Source organism: Cygnus atratus, chromosome 1 (genome assembly GCF_013377495.2).
Source record: "Cygnus atratus isolate AKBS03 ecotype Queensland, Australia chromosome 1, CAtr_DNAZoo_HiC_assembly, whole genome shotgun sequence".
Classification (NCBI taxonomy): domain Eukaryota; kingdom Metazoa; phylum Chordata; class Aves; order Anseriformes; family Anatidae; genus Cygnus; species Cygnus atratus.
In genome coordinates, this window is record NC_066362.1 from 135,788,457 (window position 1) to 135,808,571 (window position 20,115).

General features: G+C 45.4%; 1 protein-coding gene across 1 annotated transcript in view; it reads left to right on the forward strand.

Moving 5' to 3' along the window:
• The first annotated feature begins 6,559 nt into the window (after positions 1-6,559).
• Positions 6,560-20,115, forward strand: part of ZBED1 (zinc finger BED-type containing 1) — a 54,879-nt gene continuing 41,323 nt past the window's right edge. Inside the window, exon 1 of the mRNA XM_035542087.2 lies at positions 6,560-7,158. The gene's annotated coding sequence lies outside the window, so the exon portion shown is untranslated. The remainder of the gene's footprint in view (positions 7,159-20,115) is intronic.

Below are 20,115 nucleotides of genomic sequence, written 5' to 3' on the forward strand. Positions count from 1 at the left end.
AATTAAAGGCTAACAGCATATAACAACTACCATGTCTAACCTCTCTTTACCATTACCAAGAGATGGATGGAGCAGAAACCTGGCTACAGAACACATCTCTCTCCATCTTTTAAATAGACCCACAATAGAGCTCAGAGCCTTCTGTTGGTCATATTGATCTCTTTCACATTGTACTTTAGCTACTTTTTATTTTATTTATTTATTTTTTTTTACATTTTTCTGTCGCTTAAATGACTGCTTGATTGTTGGAGTCAATCTCCCTCACGGCAAAATTGTTTCTCTAGTGGTATGGGTGAGTGGGTCTACTGGTCATGAAGGTCTGTTGTGTGGCCACTGGCTAGAAAAAAAAAAGATTTTAAGTTGAGTGGAGTCTGTTTTGATGTCCAGTATTGAAATCTTTACCTCATACGTGGTTCTCTAAAGGTGCATGCAAGAACAGAAAGCTTCTTCCCCCACCTCTGCTACTGAATTGCTCTGTATGATGTTGGGTACTTCCCAGAAGTTTTGCAAGGAACCTACCTCTGCCTTTGATTCCCAGTAAAGATTTTTTTCATTCCAGATGTGTGTCGTAAATGAACATCTTGTACTTCAGTACACATAAACCTGTCCATAACCTGAGGTATTGGTAGAATGCTCAGGAACGCTATGCAGAATGGGTTAGATGGGAAGGGAAGGGAAGGGAAGGGAAGGGAAGGGAAGGGAAGGGAAGGGAAGGGAAGGGAAGGGAAGGGAAGGGAAGGGAAGGGAAGGGAAGGGAAGGGAAGGGAAGGGAAGGGAAGGGAAGGGAAGGGAAGGGAAGGGAAGGGAAGGGAAGGGAAGGGAAGGGCCATTGTAATTAATTAACTCAGTTCTCTCTTCCTGTACTAAAGGATGAAAGACTGAACAGTGTATCTGAAAGGAGTCAAAGAGAAAACTTTATTTATAGACTTTCCCACCATTGTACCAGGTAGGAGGGAGAAAGCATGAAAATAATTCTCTTTCAAAATCTGATGGAAACATAGCTGAGCCATATTAATTACCTCTTTGGGTGGACGTATGCCTAACATAAGCTCTCCTCTGCCCTCTGATCTGAAAGGCAAGTACCAAAAGCACTGTTGGAAGATTAGACCAGAGATACCTCCTCTTCCCCTCCTCTTCCCTAACTTGCTTGCTGAGCTTATTCCATGTTTTCAAACTCCTGTAGATAAAATTGAAGAACAAAAGTGCAGCTGGAGTTCGTGCAAGTGGCAATTTGAAGAGTACCTTCATTCTCTAAGCAGCTTGACTTTTCTTGTCAGGGAAGCCTATCTGTCAAACCACATGTTCCTCCTCCCTGAGCTCAAATAACAGGTGGCTGAAATCTGAAAAAGGCTGATTTTCAAGAACATGCTGTATTTAGCAAGTTATATTCACAACAATACAGCAATGCAATTGCGTCCACTTGCTGCTCCTCCTGGACAGATTTAAGAAATGTCACCCAAATGTGGATAGAAAATCTATGATAGAGGAGTGAGACTGAACTTTTCTGACTCACAACCCTACTGTTTAATCATGGGACCACATAACTTCCTCTCATGGTCTGTTAGTAATGCCATGAGCCACTCTGGTAGACAACGATATTGAGAATAAGTCTGGCTGGCACCAATCACAGCCCTTAGCTAAGTACTAGATGGAATTCAGCCTGCAGAAAGGAGCAAACACAGTGCCTATGGGCAGGCAATGCTAGTTCCTGCAGCACCACAATAACCTTTCCCCCTGTTTCTGGGGCAGGCTGTCAGGTGTGATGGAACAGCACAGCACAAATACAGTCCCCAAAGTAATTGCCTGTGGCATAAGCCAGATGTCCAGCAAGATGCCCAGGGGGATGCTGACTACACCTAAAGGCAAACAGAATTGGCCATCTTCCTCTTTAGTCCCATGAAAAGGTAGGAAGGCTTGCGTCTGCAGCTTCGAGAGAGTTTGGGAAAGTACAGCTACCTGATTTTCAGTCCTGATTTGAGCCTTCAATCTGATAAAGACCCATTCTTACATCCTTGAGTCATTTTTGTTGCTTTTTCTTGCCTTTTTTTCTCCCCAAACACTCGAACCTGGAAACTAGAACTCCAGCGTCCCAGGGGGGTATCACTGACGTAATGCAGCATGACAATACATAACTCTCGCCGGCTTCCCGCATTGGTACTCTCAAGTGTTCCAAACGGAAAGTGTTTTCAAAACTGTGTTGTGCCAAGGACTGACTTAATCTGTTATTTAATATGGCCAATATGTTTTTTTCTTCCCCCACAAATGACCATTTCTTGATATCTCTCCTTGCTGTCAATCTTTCCAAAATATGAAGACTTACACCTCCTTATGTTTCATGTATGTGTTTGTGTTTTAAACATCTCTTTATCCTGTTTATAATGCAGGTGGATTTTGAATGCTTACACTTTGATTTTTTTTCTCATGACTTCGTGTTATTGAAAGATCTGACCAGAGGGAGGTCCATTAATTGACATCACCGATAACTCGGAACTGGCTTTGTGGCTCCCTCTTTTGAGAGGGAAATTTGTTTTGTTTGTTTGATTGCTCTTCGTGCTGCCTGTTCATGTCTGCCCAAGGCTTTTATGCCGTGCCCATCACTGTGGAACGTGAGATGACTGATAACTGGCTTCTAATTCACACAACAGACACTATCTCAGCAACAGCACATTTTGGCCTAAAAAGCAGTATTTGAGGCCTGACATGTGATCTATGGATTCGTCCAATCTAATTAGAACCAATTGCTTCAGTGTTTTTACGATATAGACATACACCCACTCAGAAAATCACTACAGCTACAAAGCCAGCTGCCAGGCAGTCATTCTATCAACTCCTGGTCACTTCTGGCCTGGAAATGACTTGAAAGATGCTCTAGAGGTGGAAGGCTCTGAAACAACACACAGTCAGTCCCCTGAATAGCGTACTTCTTTGCAGTTTACTCTGTTCATAGTCAATTACTCTTTTATTAGACTAGACTGTTTTTTTCACATTTTTTTTTGTATGTTCTTGTAATTAGGTAAAATTCCTGTTTTGTTGAAATCAGCAATAAAAATTCAAAGCAAAAAAATACTGAATATATCTATTCTTTAGACAAGAGACTGAGAGTTAAGCTAAATTAATATGCACTGTGAAGCAATGCCAGACAAATTGCAGTACACAAGCAACCTTGTAGACAATTGCCTTTGGTATGTTTAACGTGCGTGGCAGTCTTTAGTGCAGTTACATCCAGGAATAGTTGGCCATGTGCATTCACTGGGCATCTTGGGTATGGCTCTGACACTTGTTCTCCAAGGAATTGTTCCGCTAGTTTCAAAATCATTTCAATAAACCCGAATATACCTCCTTACATTTTTGCTTCTAAAATTCCTGTGAAACTATTGAAAACTGAATGTACAGTGAAAGACTGTGTTTAGAAATGATCTGTTTGTGTCTGACTTTCTCAGCTTGAATCTCCTCCAACTAACAGTAGTGTAAATCACAAGCCTTCCACTGGTACACCCGAAGTTGTAGGTAAAAGCCACTGCCCTAAAATAGAAAGGGATTAGGCTGGCTGGATGTTTTCATTGTCAAAGGCATTAAAAATGTTATTCATTTCAGCCTGAACTCACCAGACTTCTGCCTGAGCTGCCCCTCTCTTCACTGCAAGAGTGAAATATGTCGAGTTTGCTTTGCTGTCATTCTCAGGTTTATGGCAAGAGAGGACCACTTCAGTTTGTGTCCTGCAAGCTCTGCTGCAGAAGTCTTCTCCACCACTACCAGCCTCTGGTTCTTCCCTCCCACACCCCATGGCCCATTCCCAGGGACGTGTGGGCTTCAGATCCCCTCCCAGACCAGGGATGCACTATATTTTGGCAGGATTTTTCACCACTGGTGGAATTCAGTGGTGACATAAACCATCCAGCACTGGGAATACAAAACCATCCCCGTCCCTCCCGTAGGTTATAGCCAGCATGACGTGGGACGCAGAGTCCGTGGAGCAGTGGGAGGGCTGGATGGCCCAGGGGGAGCGGGGATCGTGCCACACTGGCTGCGGCTGCCTGCGAGCCCAGCAAGGAGCAGCCTGGTCTCCTTGTGCCGCCTGCGTTACATAAGCATTCTGTACATCGGGATTTAATCTGGGCATTCAGAGCTGCCTGCAGGATCTGGCGACCGTGGGTCTGTTCACCCATCTCCTGTGCGTGTTCTTCATCGCATGTGCGTTTCCTGCAGCATGTTTTCAAGGAGAATTGACGAAGAGAAAAGTAAAAGCTATGTGTATTAGTATTCCTCTTTAATTTAATATTAGATTACAAGGTGGAAATTAAAATGATTTTTCTGTCACAGTTATCTCTCCTCACTTGGCAAGGATCGATTTCCTTCTTCCCTACTGCTTACTAATAAGACATCTGAAAACTAAGATGGTTTTTATGTTTACTTCCTTGTTTAAATCAGCTTTCTCAACTAAGGACAGCTTTGGCAATATATCTGCTTTTTAACTTGTGATTTCTGCGTTGGCTCAGACTCTGCCAGTGACAGAACATCAAACGTAGAGAGGCTATATATTTTTAATTACCCAGGGATGCCCTTGTGTATAAGTACATGCAAATTAAGGAAGTACAATTCAAAACCTGTTCACAACAGATTGCACATGTTACACAAGCAGTCACATTTGGGGCACCAGAATGATGGTGGTGCACTGCTTTGCTTCTCCTGCTGATGAGTACCGAGGCACCAGACACAGCTCGGCACAGCATCGTGCCACTGCTGCTGGGGCGTCTGACGCTGCCAGGTCTGGTACCACACTCCGAGAGCTGACAGGCAGAGGAATGATGATGGCAACGTTTGTACTGAGAGTGAGAACTACTAGTCTAGATGGAATGACATCTTCCCACAAAGGAAACGCTAATGCCCAGGAATGCCCTTTCCTACAAAGGAAATACTAGTGTCCAGGAAGAGGATTAGAAAAAAACACAACATTTCTGGTGTCTCAGAAAACCTGATGTGTGCACTCAACCACATCCCTCCAGAGCCTAGCAATCCCTGCACACGGTGAGGACACACTAACGAGCAAAATCATTGTCTGGAGTCGGAGCTGTGCTTTGTGAACTTGCTGCTTGTGCCCTGCTGGCACTACAGCTCCGGCCAAGATGTAATCGCTTCAATAGACAAAAAATGTTCAGTGAAAACCTTGCAGTCTAAGGTGACCATACCCAAGGGAGCAGAAAGGAAACACGGCCATCTGCATATTGCAGATGAGGAACTGAAACACAGAAAAGCTGAGGGCTGAGGCACTCAAGGGAGAGGCAGCACAGTGGTGCTGCTACAGAGCTGACCATTCCTCCTGCATGACAAAGCTGAGCTTTTTCAGAAAGCTGAGTAATGTGTTCTGCAACACATTCTCCTGGGATATTATCCCACACCTTTCGGACATTTCACCGTGTCAGATGTCTCCTTATTTAACAGCCTAGCACTTCTCTTTCACGTTTTCTTGGTATTGACCCTTCTTAAATCCCCACGCTCAGCATTAGTAAGGATTTTTTTCTGTAGGGTGTTACACCTGGAAGACCTATATAGCGTCATCTTACCTTCTTCCTCTCACACTTGATTATCCTTTGTTTATCCAGTTTTTGTGCACTGAAGTTTTAGTCTTTCCTTCTCCATCTTGGCAGAGTTGCTCTTAGTCTCCTCAGTGCGGTGATGTCTTAAGGTTTATTTCAGCCCTACCTCAAATGGTCCCAGGATTTTCTTCTTATTCTTTTTGTATTGAAACCGAGATGTACTGGGACTGAGATCCAGAACCGAGATCTACAGCAAGCCACTTCCGTGAAGTCCGGGTCCCGCCCGAGGGTGCCCGCTCTGTGGGTGCCGCCGGCCGTGCGGGCACCTCTGGCTGTCCAAAAGCCGGGGGCGAGGGGGAGGCGGCCCCACAGCTGCTGTCAGGAGAGGCAGAGCCGGCATTTCGTCCCGCACCCATCCTCCTGCCCTGCCCCGCGGCGCCTTTGGGTGCCCGCCCCGGGGGCCGCGGAGCCACGCTGCGCATCTCGGGGAGGGGGCTGCGTGCGACCCGTCCCGAGCTGCGGGGATAAAAGGAAAAAAAACAGCCTTTTATTCTAATTTAGGGTCCGTGCGGGCTGTCCTCCCCCCGGTGACCTGTGGCCGGACACCCCGCTCCTCCACACCGCCCCGCGACCCCCGCGGCTTTGGGGGGCGGGCGAGGAGGAGGAGGAGGAGGAGGAGGAGGAGGAGGAGGAAGAGGAGGGAGGTGGGGGCGAGCTGCGGCGAGGGGAGGGAAAACCCGCGCTGGGCTGCACGCCGCCCGGCGCCGCGCCGCTCTCCGCCCGCGGATGGCTGCCGTCGGGGGTCCCGCAGGGCAGGCGGCCCCCACGGGCAGCCCCCGGCAGTAGCTTCGCCCCCCGCGGCCGGCCCCGCGCCGCCCCGGGGCGGGCTCGGAGGCGCGGCGGGGCCGCGGGCCCATGGCCGGGCGCCCCGCGGCGCTGAGCTGCGGCTGCGGCTGCGGGAGCGGCTGCGGGAGCCGGAGCGGGGGCGCCCGGCCCCGTCCCGCCCGCCGCGGAGCCGCCCGAGCAGCGCCGCGGGGGCGCTGAGGGAGGGAGGCCGGCGGGGGGGAGGCAGCGAGGCCGCCCCCCGGTGCACCCCCGGCGGGTCGCTGGCGGCGGAGGGGCCGCGGCATCCGTCCGCGCTCGCTGCCCCCGTGCGGAGCCCGAAGCAGCCTCGCCGCCTCCTCCTCCTCTTCCTCCTCCTCCTCCTCCTCATCCTCGTCCTCCTTCTCTTCCTCCACCGCGGCGGCGGCGGCGGCCCGCGGGTGACATGCAGTCCCTCATCTCTCCGGTGACCAAGGCTATCCTGGTGGCTTTGTTCATCTTCGCCATCCTGCTGATCCTCTACGTGATCCTGTGGTACATCTGCCGCGATGTGGATTGCGACCACGGCATCTGAGCGGCGGCGCGGGGACAGGGCTTAGGAGACGGATTCACCCCGCGGGGGCCGGCAGCGGGAGCCGCCGCCGGAGCGAGGGGAAGGAGGAAAAGGAAGAAGGAAAAAAAAATAATAAAAAGAAAAAAAAAATAAAATAAACGGACCGAGCCGAGCCGCCGCCAGAGCCTGGAGGACGACTGCGACCGAGCAGCCAGCCTGAGCCTGACCTTCAGAGAGCAGCGTGACCCGGTGAGTCCTCGCCGGACGGGCACCGCGGGGGCTGCCCCCACCGGCCCCGAGCCTCCCGAGCCCCCCGCGCCGCCGGCCGGGGCACAGCCGCACGCTCACTCACACACTTACACGCTCACACACGCGTGTGCCTGCGGGGCGAGGTGGCAAGGCGCGGGAGGCGCCGCCGGGGCCGGGTGCGGAGCGGGTGCGGAGCTGCCGGCAGCCCCGCAGCGCGGTGCGGGCGGTGGCGGCGCCGCCGGGCACGGCTGCGGGGGGAGCCCGTGCGGAGCGGGGTGAGCATCTCCTTCGTGGGGGGCTGCGGGGGGAGCCCCCCACACAAGGTGCCGGGAAGCCCGCAGTGCACCGCACGTACGTGCCGGGACAGCCCTGCCCGGCTGTGTTCCCACCTGGGAGCATCTGCCGTGAGTGTCTCTGCCCGCACCGTTAGGGGCTATTTGCCGAGGCAGAGAGGCATCACCACCTCGCGTGTAAAGTGAAAAGCCCTGCCGAAAGAGAAGTGGTCCCAAACGCCCCGGCCGCGCACGCTCCTGCCCTTGGAAGGGCAGCAGCCGGGAATCCCGGCAAACTCCCGGGCACGCACCGACCCTCCGGGGGGGTCTTCTGGCTCCGCGGGGTGCGGGCCTGGGTACGCAGTGGGGATCGAGGGAGAATCATGTTTGGTTTTAAGGGAGGGAGGACCAAAACAAGTGTGAAGTGTAATTGCGTGATTCGAGGCGGTTTGACATTGAGTGGGTGCGACTGGACGCTCCCCTTTGCAACAGGGCTCTGTGTCTGAGAGGATGCTGCCTGCAAGAAGGCTCCTTTCCCATCTGGGGCTGTGCTTTGGCTCAGATTGTATTTCGAAGGTCTCTCGACCTGATCGTGGATCGAACCTGGCATTGCCGTTCACGCACCCACTGATCTATGGCAGTGGTGACAGCAGTGCTCCCATGCCCCGTGACCCCGGCAGATGTGTTGGCATCTCCCCGGCACACCCCGAGCTGCCTGTTTCTCAACAGCTCCAAGCAGCTGGGGATGGAGGGAGGAGAAGGGGACAGCTCTTAGGGGCATTAAAGGTGGGCATAGCTCTCTTTTCCTTATGCACTCGATTTTGTGGAAATAAGGAAACCCCTGAGTCCTCTCCTTCGTTTGTGGTTTCACTAGTCAGTAAACTTGTTTGTACCTAAGTTGCAAAAATGTCCTCACACTGGGACGTGTCAGGTCGCATCACACGCTCCCTTCCAGGCAGCAGCAGTGCACACCTTCTGCCCGTATCCCAGCTGGCAGGCAACGGCATGCCGTGCAGGTGCAGAGGCTTTGCCCGGTAGCGTTAATTATCACACAGAAAGCCAGCGGTTAAGTTTGTTACTGATAGAGCTGGGTGGAATGCGGCAAATTAAAAGGATTTTCCAGAAACTAAATATCAACAGATATGCATGTGTGTGAATAAACGTCTCAAGTGTTGATATGACCAAACATATTTTACAGCACCTGTCTTAACTAACGTGAAGCAGCTTCCTATTTGCCTAAGTCCTATTTGCCAAGACTGTGAAACAGTCCATTCGGTTACCGTCGGACCATTAGTGTTTCCAGCTGGCTCATTATTACTTTAAGCATATAGTTTCTAGGAGACAAGATACAGAAAATATTTTTTTAACAGCTTTTATTCTAAAAAAGGTAAATTTATATGTGCTTATATATAAATATGTGTGTATGGATTTGTATAAACACTAATGGGTATTTTCCAGCTTAGCACAACTGAAAAATGAGCAGAGTAATAGTGATATCATAATTTGATTTATAGTTGAAGTCACAGACTCATTGGCTATGGGTGTTCACTATTGTGTATTAACAAATGCCAACTCCTAAAAATGTGAAAAAACACCTTCCTATTGCTGTGACACCTGGTATAAGAGGATGAAATCTGGGCCTTGCTGAGGTTGGTGTGGAATTTTGCGGTCAGTTTCAGTGGAGTCAGAAAAATACTGACAGGTTTGCATGTGAATTTGAAACAGCAGGAAGCTACTGAAGTTGAGAGAGCTATTAAACAGCAAACAAGGTTAAATTGGTTACAGTGGAATGCCTCAAAGTGTTATTTATATATTTATTTATTTGCTCTGAGGTTTGGTCACAGTTTTAGTTCTATCTAGTTTTGTTAGGTGCTTCTGCCCTAGCTCAACGATTTTCAGCAGGCTGCTCCCTCCTAACGTGTTCTAGTGCTTCAACGGCAGTATCTGAAATATCATCAGCTACTGAGGTACGGAGTACAATAGCACCAGGTAGACATGGATCACCTGGAGGTGTTACTCGTTATAATATGGGCTGTAACATCATGAATAGTACCTTTGTTCAAGGCAAAGAAAACTTGTTATCATGTTCCTATCTGACCCAAGAGAAATCTTTACCATATTACAGAAATAGGCGATGTCATAGGCTGAACAAGTGTTATTATTCCAAAAGCAATTTAGTAGGCTATTCAAGCATTGTGTAAAAGGATATTTAAAAGCTTTGCCTCTTTGCATGAAAAACACTGTGAAAAAGTTACCACTGCTTCATCTGCAGAAGCGTAATGAATTTTACAGACTAATGCTTACTGCAAGGCAGTATTCTACAGCATGGTCCCAGGAACCAAAATGCCCTGTCACGTCTGGCGCAAACATTCAGCATGTTTTTGGATAAGTCGTGCTTTACTCAATCCCTATTCAGGCAAATTCCCTGAAGGTTTATTGAATATTTTCTGAAAGCGGCACGTGAGCATATCTGGACAATGAACATCTCAGATTTCCTTATTTTCTACTTCCTTCCCCATAAAATGGGTCAATAAGGGTCAGCGTCTTCATGGTGTGCCCTCTTTGCGTGTTACACCATTTCCCTAAAAGTGGCTTGAAAGGTGCACCGAAGACGGTTCCAATGTGAGAGGCTCTCCTCAGACAGAAACGACAGTCCAAACCTGAAGATGACCAGCACTGTGTCGTCGAGATGTCCTCCTGTCATGCGAGTTGAGTGATTTCCCCTCCAGATGAGCATGAAGTAGAGGAACATCAGGCTGCTGTCACTCAGGACATGTCGACCTGCCCCACACAGTTGCAGCCCCGTTTACCCCGGAGGGCTTGGGGAAGGAGCGATTGTCGAAGGGCCCCGCGGCCTTCAGATCTGCGACCCGGCCGCTACCCGTGCCGCGACAAGCGCTCGGTATGGTTTGTGTGTTTACAAACACCCTGAGGGTGGGGTTGCAGGGATATATTGCCATGATTATAATAGCTGAAACTAGCTGGGACATGACAAATTTTGGGGCCATAGCAGGGTAATACAGTATCAGGGTAAGAAGTGTATTAAACCTGAAGCATGAGAAGGCCGTATTGTTTCTTCTTTCATTGCTATAATGGTGGTCTTGCATTGATAATGTTAATGACAATTCTGGTGTCGTTATGGGGATTTCTAAAGCACCGAAACGTTTGCCCTTCACCCAAAGATCGGCATCCATATACTGGAATTACCCATCAGTCACATACCATTAGGCACTTGCCTGCTGCCTCCCTCCCGTGGGGCACTGCTTCGGTGGTGCGATCTGAAGCTAAAATGTATGGAGAATTTACACTGCCATTGCTCAACAGATGACTTTTTCCCCCCCCATTCTTCTCTGCAGCATGAGGGTTTTCTGCTTTTTCCTCTAAGCTGTAATCTTCTGAACTGTGACTATTTAGTGCATAACGCAGTTTGTAGACAAACTGCGAATTGATTTTCCTGAAGTGGGCTGACAAAATGATGAGTGTATTGGAAAGCAGCACACACTTGGTTATTTGTTGTTCTACATTAAGCTAGGTTTTTCAAGTAAATGTCCTTTAAAATAGCCTTTTTCATTTTAGTGTGCTGCTTTTAATGTGCATGCTTAATATGGTTCATATGGTTCAGTTGCACAGCGGTATCTGCTCTTGTTACAGGCACTCCGATAGCTTTCAAAATTTTATCCAAATGAGGAAATTTGAGCTTCAGCTTGGAGGGGCTCATAACATGGGCTGCTGCTGAGAATTATGTCCTTATTTTGAATGTTCTGAGGGACTACTTTTGAATACTAGAGATTCCTAGTGGCATTTTACGGAGTCACCCCACTCTTAAATCATATCTAAAGGATACCAACAAGGTGACTTTCAGAGTTTCTTTGTAGAACACACTATGAGAAAAAGATGCGAAAAAAATGGATTGTGACTGATTAAGAAAGAGACAGGAATTGGAAAATAAAGAATGTTGCATCAAGTTGGAAGAAGAGAGACTGCAGAGCATTCAAATTTTAGGAAGTGCATCTGACACAGAGTAAAATGCTAAGCTCACAGGACTAAAATTGACACTTTCCTTTACAGAAAGTGTATATATGCATATACATACATTTATATGTGTACTTTACGTACACATACATATATGCAATCTATGCAATTGAATTAGAAATCTACATCTCTAGAAGAAACTGAGAATTTGTTTTATTTTATTCCTTCAGCCTTGAAATTTGGCTCTCTTGTAGCCCAATACACATTTGCTTTAAAACCGGATAGTGTTGCAGATGCTTTCTTTAGGACTTTGGGATCAAACATGAGTGCACTGATATTATAAATGAATCATTTTTATATAGAAAATGCAAGCACTCTATTCACTTTGAAAAAAAAAATGAGTCTAGGCTTTATGGGTTAGAAGAAATACATTAATAACAAATAGATTTTATGTCTCGTTTTTTCCATCGACCTCCAGGAGACAAAGTCCTCACGTACTAGGGAAAAAGTCTATTAGGTAATTAACTTATTATGACCAAAAATATATATATGAGAAAAGAACATCTCAGAGAGAAGGCAGCAGAATTGTGATTTTTTGGCTAAACAGTACTAGCCAACACCTTCTTACAAAAGTACAACTTGTACACATTTTGTACTTAGGTTCTTAGGAGCAAGGGAGGAAAGAAACCCCACAAAGTTAGTAGTGCTAAAAAAAAAAAAAAAGTTACGCACAATGAAACCTGCTGATTATGATGCTTTCTGGGAGTGTTATTGTATAAAGCCTGCCTGAGAGAATGTTTGCATTTGAGTGGAACAAGGAAACAGGTGTACTAAAGGCAGGGAAACAAAGCCTTCTGTATGAATAGCCTCTTCCGTGTTTATTGCATGTTGGAGTAAGCCTGGACAGGTGAAGAAAAATTTATTTGGTATTCAGTATCCATTTCAGTGGTAGTTTGCATCTGCTGTGAACACTCTTGGGTGTGCACATCAAAATGGTCACTATACCTACAGCAGTAACTAAGCAAGGTCTTCATTAAGTGTGGTCTTCATTCAAAATATATGTGTATGAAGTTGCTTGCCAGGTAGCTAACTTGTAAGACATGTTTTTTATATAGCTCTTTCAATTGTCCTTCTGAAGATAACATACTACCAGCACGACCTTTCTGAGATACATATATATATAACTGGAATGAAAAACTAAGTTTACAATCAACCTCCATTCTAATGGCTTGCTTTTATTTTATACTGTTAAACCATTCTGACAGGCTTGATAGGGACTACAACTAAATGGGAGTTTAATGAGATCTTGGTATCAGGAAAGATAAAAAGAAGACACTGTGAGTGCACAGAAGGACACTCTTAGTTATATGCTTCTAGCAACTGACATAGCCTAATTGAGCTGTGATAGGAGTTAAGACCTAAGGAATATGCATTTATTCATTGGCACAGTGAAGCTGAAAGGTGGCACATTGCTGCTGCTATCAACCTCTGCCCTCAGGCCACTGCATCCTGAGTATTCGCTGTAGTTTGAGGATTATAGTAAGAAGGAGCGTAGGATTTGCAGGAGTTTTGAGCATTTCCGATCTGTCAGTGAGTTGATGTAAAACCTGTGCTGAGCATTCTTACAAGGACATCTCAGAGCATTCCCTGTAAATCCTATGAGACCTCTTAACCTCTTCTAGGGAGCTAACCTGTGACCTCAGGGAAGTAAGTGGCAGTAACAACAGTAAAATTAAGATTACCAAGATCTGAACAGAATATTTTTTCCAAGGCTCCTCGCGTACCATCCAGAGTATTACAAGTCTGTCATCCGCTTTCTACATACGGAGAAAGAAAGCTATGGGAGGATGAATTCATATAGAATAGTCTTCAACCCCTTCAACCCTTTGTTTCTCTCTGTCTCTCAACCTGGAGAAGGTGACAGAGTGCACTCTTCTCCCATTTGCCAATGACAACAAACTTGGGGTACCAGTCAGTACACCTGAGGGGAAAGTTGCCATTCAGGGTGACCTAGACTTCCTGGAGGAGTGGGCCAGCAGGAGCCCCATGAAACTCAGCAAGGTGAAATATCAAGTCCTGCACCAGGGCAGGAAGAGTCTCTGCAACAACAGCAGCTGGGGATGGAAGGGACGGGGAGAAGCTCTGGAGAAAGCACTGGGCTGGTGATGAGCGGTGAGCTGAAGGTGAGCCAGCAGTGTGCTCTGCAGTAAAGGTGGCCAGCAACCTCAGGAAGTGTATAAACAGAAGCATAGCCCATAGATTGAGGGCAGGGATCATCCCCTTCTATGCAGCACCTGTTAGACCCCATCTACATACCACATCCAGTTTGGGGTCCCCAGCACAGGACAGCCATGGAGAAACTAGGGGGGAGCTCAGTGGCGGGCCCCCAAGGCATTGGGGCTGGAGCATTTGTCCCATGATGAGCAGCTGGGGCAGCTGAGCTGGTTCAGCCTGGAGAACGTCCCATCTTTGGGGGCACCTAGTAGTACCACTGCCTGCCAGTGCCTAGCAGGGGCCGCCAAGGAGATGGAGTTGGGCTCCTCACAGCAGTGCACAGTGAGAGGACAAAAGACAGTGGTCATAAATGGAAGCAAGGGAGTTTGGGACTGTTTAAAAGGAAAATCTATTTTTTCCTATGAGTACAGGCAGGCAGGTTACCCACAGAAGCTGTGTGGTCTCCACCCTTGGTTGTTTTCAAGACCCCCTGAGCAACATGGTCTGAGCAGTAGAGTCCACTAGAGACCTCCCGAGGTCGCTTGAACTGCCCTGTGATTATGTGATCCTGTAAACAACATACTCTTGAGAGTCTTCTACTGGAATGAGTAATGGCTGGCTTGTACTGCACTCTCTCCCTTAACTTTTCACACGTGTTGGCCGGGTAAAACAAGAAGTCTGAGGCCCAGAACTCCAGCTGGGTCAGACTGGGGGATCCATTCTCAGTAACCCCAGCTATCCTTACATTTTACACCACCCAGCAGATCATAGCTACTAACCTGCTACACAGCACTTCTGGGCTGTGGTGTGTAGCTGTCGTGGTGCACAGCAGTGCATCATTAGCACAGAATGACAACTGTATTGATACATGCATGGAGAATGAAGCCCTCACGCATAATAGTAGCCTGAAGGTTGGAGACTAAAATCACGTCTGTTTAATTCTTACACCTCTGTGGGGACTCTAGCACATTTCTAGGAACTGGAAATTAATTCAGTTACATTGCTCTGACTATAATATAATCATGCTGGGCATGCTTTTGTGCAATATAATATCTTCTGTAATCTTGTCCAATTTCTATCTTTCTGTCCTTCTTCATCAGCCCAGAGCATGTTGTGATAACTGTAATGCCCATATAGGAAGGTGGCAAAATAGGATTTTCAGGTACCACCTAGGTTGAAGGTGAACTGGTTTGAAGAGAAAAACAATCCCACATGAACTGTCAGCTTCAACATTGAACCAGCCATCTCATGCCCAGGCTACTCGCAGTTTATATTTAGATACAGAAGGGGGAATACTAACTGGGTGGAAAGCTACTTAATGCAAAAAGCTGTTGTACTTTTTTTTTTTTTTTTTTCCCCAGATAAAGAAAGCCTCCTGTGTAGTGTTCTGAGTTTTTCTGTTACAGCTGCCTGCTGTACTGAAGCCTGGGCAGACCTGGTGAGGACAGGGAAATTCCACAAGACACCAGTGGACCAGCTTCGGAACCACAGAGTGGCTGAGGCTGGCAGGGAGCTCTGGAGCCCAATCTGCTCCAACCCCCTGCTCCAGCAGGACCACCCAGAGCAGGGTGCCCAGGACTATCTCCAGGCAGCTTTGGAAGATTTTTGAGCTTTATTCTGACATTTCTGTATGCACCAAAGTTTATTCCAAAATTACAAGAGCAAGCTATCTGAATTATTTTTTTTTCAGTGCAAATCCAAAATAAATGAGAGCTGCAGTTTATCTGTTGTCAGAGATTCAAACTTCAATTCTCTCACATTAGCAGAAAAACTGCCCCCCCCCCATTAAACTCATAGAAAGTGATATTTGTATACCTCAGTTGATTTTTTTACTTAAGATATGTTAAATTATGATGAAAAACATTTTGAGCCATGGAAAAAAAAAGACTCGTATATTTGAATGCATAAACTGATATATTGGAGATTTCTGAATTGACTTTATTTTTTCTCTCATGTGGCTAACAGGCCTGGAGAGCTTTTAAATTAAGGGTGAAAGAGAAGAAAAAAACCGTGCATTTTACGTGAGTTCACGAAACCTCTCTGTGCTCTAAAACTAAATTATGTATGAAGCAGCAAGATCCCGTATTGTATATTAAATTCACATGACAATTTCCTTTTAAGAAATTTAAAGAGTACTGAGGTGAATGAACTGGATAAAACATGGTATATCTCATGTATTTATTCAAAAACTTCTATGAACATACTGTTGTTAAGAATTAAATGTTTGACTCTTCCTGTGCCAGGAACAAGACATTGACACTAAATTCATTTAACATGAGTCCATGTGTTGGAGCTGATATGGATTCCAAGGATAAAAGTGTGAAAGTATTATGAAATAGTATTACCATTTTGATCAACCAAGGGTTTCTCATACTTCTGGCTTTACTAATAAGGTCAGCGGGAAGGTAAAGCATGACAGAGCAGGTTGGAACAGGCTTGGAAGTACGTTGCAAATACTGTTGTGAGTCATTCTCTTTTAATCGCGTAGGCAAAATCCTATGGGCATGTGGGATGATACATAAATGAAGGCAAAATTTTGCTTGCTGTGGAGGAGCTGTTCATTTGTTACAAACATTCAGCTGACTTCAGTGGAGCAGTGCCAATTTATGTTAGCAAAGGATCTGGTTCTGAGGATACGTGGATGCATTAATAAATGGTCAAAGTCTTTCTTCGTGCTGCAGACAATAGCATGCAAATAAGTGATGTGGCTAGGATGACATCCAGCCACCTTTTTGACTTTTTAGCCCTTGTAGCCAATTATCCTTTTTTTTTTTTTTCACTGGTTTGGCAGGGATTGATGTTAACACTCGGACCTTAAAACTAATATCATTTTTTAATAACTTCAATGTGTGTTATAGAGTAAAATAGTTCAGTTGGAAGGGATCTACAAAGATCATTGAGTCCAACTGCCTGGCCACATCAGGGCTAACCAAAAGTTCAAGCGCATTACTGAGGGCATTGTCCAAATGCCTCTTGAAGACTGACATGGATGGGGCATCAACCACCTCGCTAGGAAGCCTGTTCCAGTGTTTGACCACTAATTGCTCTATATAAAATGTTACTAAATTAAAAGGCTGTGCCATGAAAAAAAATATAAATGGTATACCGCTGAAAAATATAGCTATGTATTGGATGATTTTGGTTCAGTAGGTTTCATTAAAGAAAGATAAGCTTGAGTAGAAAAATCAGCACTCCAAGAACCTCTGCACGTATCAACAAGGAGTCATTCCTGCATAAGTCTAAGAATATGATAATGCTGGTTTTATGAATGCCAGCTGGGCAAACTAAACTTATTTTTTTTTTTTTTTTTTAAGAGTTTAATCCTCTAGATGATTAGTGGTTCTTGTGGTAGCTTTAAAATAACTAAAAGTGTCTTGGGATTCAGAAAGTAGAGAGCTAGCTTCAAAAGATAACATTCTGATGGGGTGCAGTGGTAGCTGTGCCTTGGTGGGTGACAACAGTTTTGGAGGACAACACTGACAGCTGGAATGAGAAATTAATTTGTATTGTAGGATGGATGGATGGATGCATGCATGGATGGAGGGATGGATTGATGGATGTCTCTGGCAAATCATTTGGGAACTTGCAAACCTAGGAAAAATGTGAGAATGCGAAGCCTCATGATGCAGTTGAAGACAGAAGAGTCTGCTCTGGCAGGGGCAATCCAGTGTCTGGCAAGGAGAGGAAGTGTGGATTTAGACCCTGCCTTCAGGACATACTGTGTTGTGGCAGTCACCCTTTGATGCAGGCTTGAGAACAAACTCGATTGCACCCTACTGAATTTGTTGTGTGTGTAACAACACAATGTGATAAACTGATGTGGGCATGTATCAATGTGCTTCATTAACATTTCATTAAATTATATCTTCAGCTGGGTAGTAAGATGTAGTTTCTAATTTGCCATTTTTAAGATAGCTGTTGGCTGACCTACGCCTACAAATAACCCATCTCTTAAGTTCCTGTGATGTCTGCACTAGCACAATAACTTAATTTCTCTCTGCACTACAGTTTTTTGAGTAGGACAGATGTTTAAACTGTGAACTCCATTTACTCTTCTCATGTTTTAATTGTATAGATGTAACAGCGTAGATTTGCCATTCATAATCATCTGGGTGGTGCTTACAGCTTGCTTTCAGTTCTGACACAGTATCTTCATGCTTCTTAATCCTACAGCACAACAGACACCTGACAGCCTACTGGAGCTATTATGCTTGAATTCCCTTTCCACACTTCAAAGGTGGATTTTGTGCCCTGATGGGGGACTGGCTGAAAAACAAAAAATTATCATCATCCTTGAGTATAATGAGATAGGAGAATAAGCTCAAAAAGTCACTACATTTTCCATCTCTTGCTGTAGTAGTAGCAGATGGCATTAGTGGCCCAGAAAATATTGTCCTTTGGATAACAGTACTTGCTTGCTTTTGCTTTTCCATGTGTAAAAAGGTGATTTTTTTGATTCACGAGCACAAGCATATCTTACTTTTTACTGCTATTCTGTTTTTCTTTCTTTCAATTTTTTTTTTCTTTACCATTAGTAATGCTTCAATTTTTACAGCATTCTCTGTGATACCTGTTCCGTTATAATATACACCAAAAGGATTTGTTAGGAATTTAAAGAGATGTTACACATGCACATACACACGCACATACATTTATTACTGATGAGCATGTGGTGGTGCTTGAAATAACAAAGGTCACTCCTCATTTGCCCATTTCCACTGAACAGACCTTGATTTCCTTGATTTGCTTAGTTTTAGTTTGCAGTTTGTCATGTGGGCTAGGCAAGTGACCCAGAAAGGAACGGTTAGATCTCTTGATTTGCAAAAGCAGCTCTTGGCTTGCCCAGCAATATGAAATTTTTGTGGCTTTCCATTACATTTGTGGCAGCTTTTAACGAGGGCAGGGTGAGAATGGTGATAGCCTCAGTCACACATTAGAGGTGTATCTCAGCTAATCTTCCCTGGTCAAGAACATGTCCTGTGCATGTTTGTCTCCCTTCCACCACCATTACTTAGGGGGGGGTTCTGTTTCAAGAGAGTCCTCATCTTCCACAAATGGCTGTTGAATGCCCTTTATCAGCACTGAAGCACGGGGCTGGCCTACCCACAGATCGCCTCTCCAGGCCACAGCTGGAGAAGTGGCCTTATAACTGGCATCGCTCAGATGTGGAAAGGCTCGTGATTTTCGCCTGACCTGGGCATCCTCAGCTGTTTTTTTTTTTTTTTTGAGAGAGTGAGATATATATATATACCTTTCAATGCATTTTAAAATGTTTGATAAATTGTAAGTTATAAAATCCTTATATATAGCTGTCTATAAAAAAAATCAGTCTAAGTACATATTTATCCAGAAGTATATATCAGGAAATAGGGAACTGTTTAAAGAAAGGAAAAGGGAAGAGTTAATTCATTTTTGATCAGTTACTAGATATATGACTGAAATATTGCATTGTTGTATTTAGCTGGGGACAAAACAAGTAAATACAAGCAAAGAATAAACAATATCTCTTCCATTAAGAAAGGTGATGTTCTGTGTTTCATAGAGTTTAGCAAAATGCAAAAGTATTTCTATAACCATCTCACAGAAAAACAGAAGCATCCCTGGGTTTAGCAGTATTGCATGTTTTTCCTGTTTGTGTTTGAGGATGGCGTGTGCCTTTTTTGAAAGAGCAAGACCTACAGGAAAAGGGCTAGTCAATCTGTAGAGAAAATTATTGATTTTCCCAGAAGTTTAAGTGCACTGGTGTGGAAAGCATTGTCTTACACTCTAAAGCATTTTTCGAACGTAAACAGCAGTGGGCTTTGACCAGCCTGAATGTGTGTTTGCTCAGGACCCGGCACCCTGGAGACAGAATACTGTAGCAACGGGAATAGTGTCACTGTAAAAATAGAACAAAAACTGCAATAACAGGAATAACACCTAGCCTCAATACTAAAAATATTAACGACTACGGAGCATCGTGATGTCCAGGCACTACAAAAAAAGGTCAGCATTGGCACCCCTCTTTTATCAGGAGAGGCACTGGAAGCTGAGGAGCGGTGAGGGTCTCCCTGGCTCCCAGCCCAGTGAGCTGCTCGAGGAACCGCTCTGTGGTAAGATAATGATGTTGGTGATTACTGTGTTTTGATCCGAGAGTGTAGTGGTAACGGGTTACATATCGCTACACTATCCTTTTATGTAATTTTCCAAACATTTATAAATAATTCAAACTTCAGGTTGGATGTGGCACATCAAAGGTATCTTGTCACATCCCCTTGTCTTTTTACATCAAAGAAGCACTGGAGACAGTGCTGACATGTTATAGCCATTAAATAGAACACAGCATTTTGATATGAAATGACATTTGAGTACCAGACTTTGGCTTACAATGGGGAAGTAAGAGCACGGCTAATAAATTTGGTTAGAGCGCTGACATCCTGAGGACAGTTAGAGGAGTATATTGACACTGGGAACCTTTGTCATTTTTAAAATGGAGTTAAAGCAGTCATCGACAAGATGA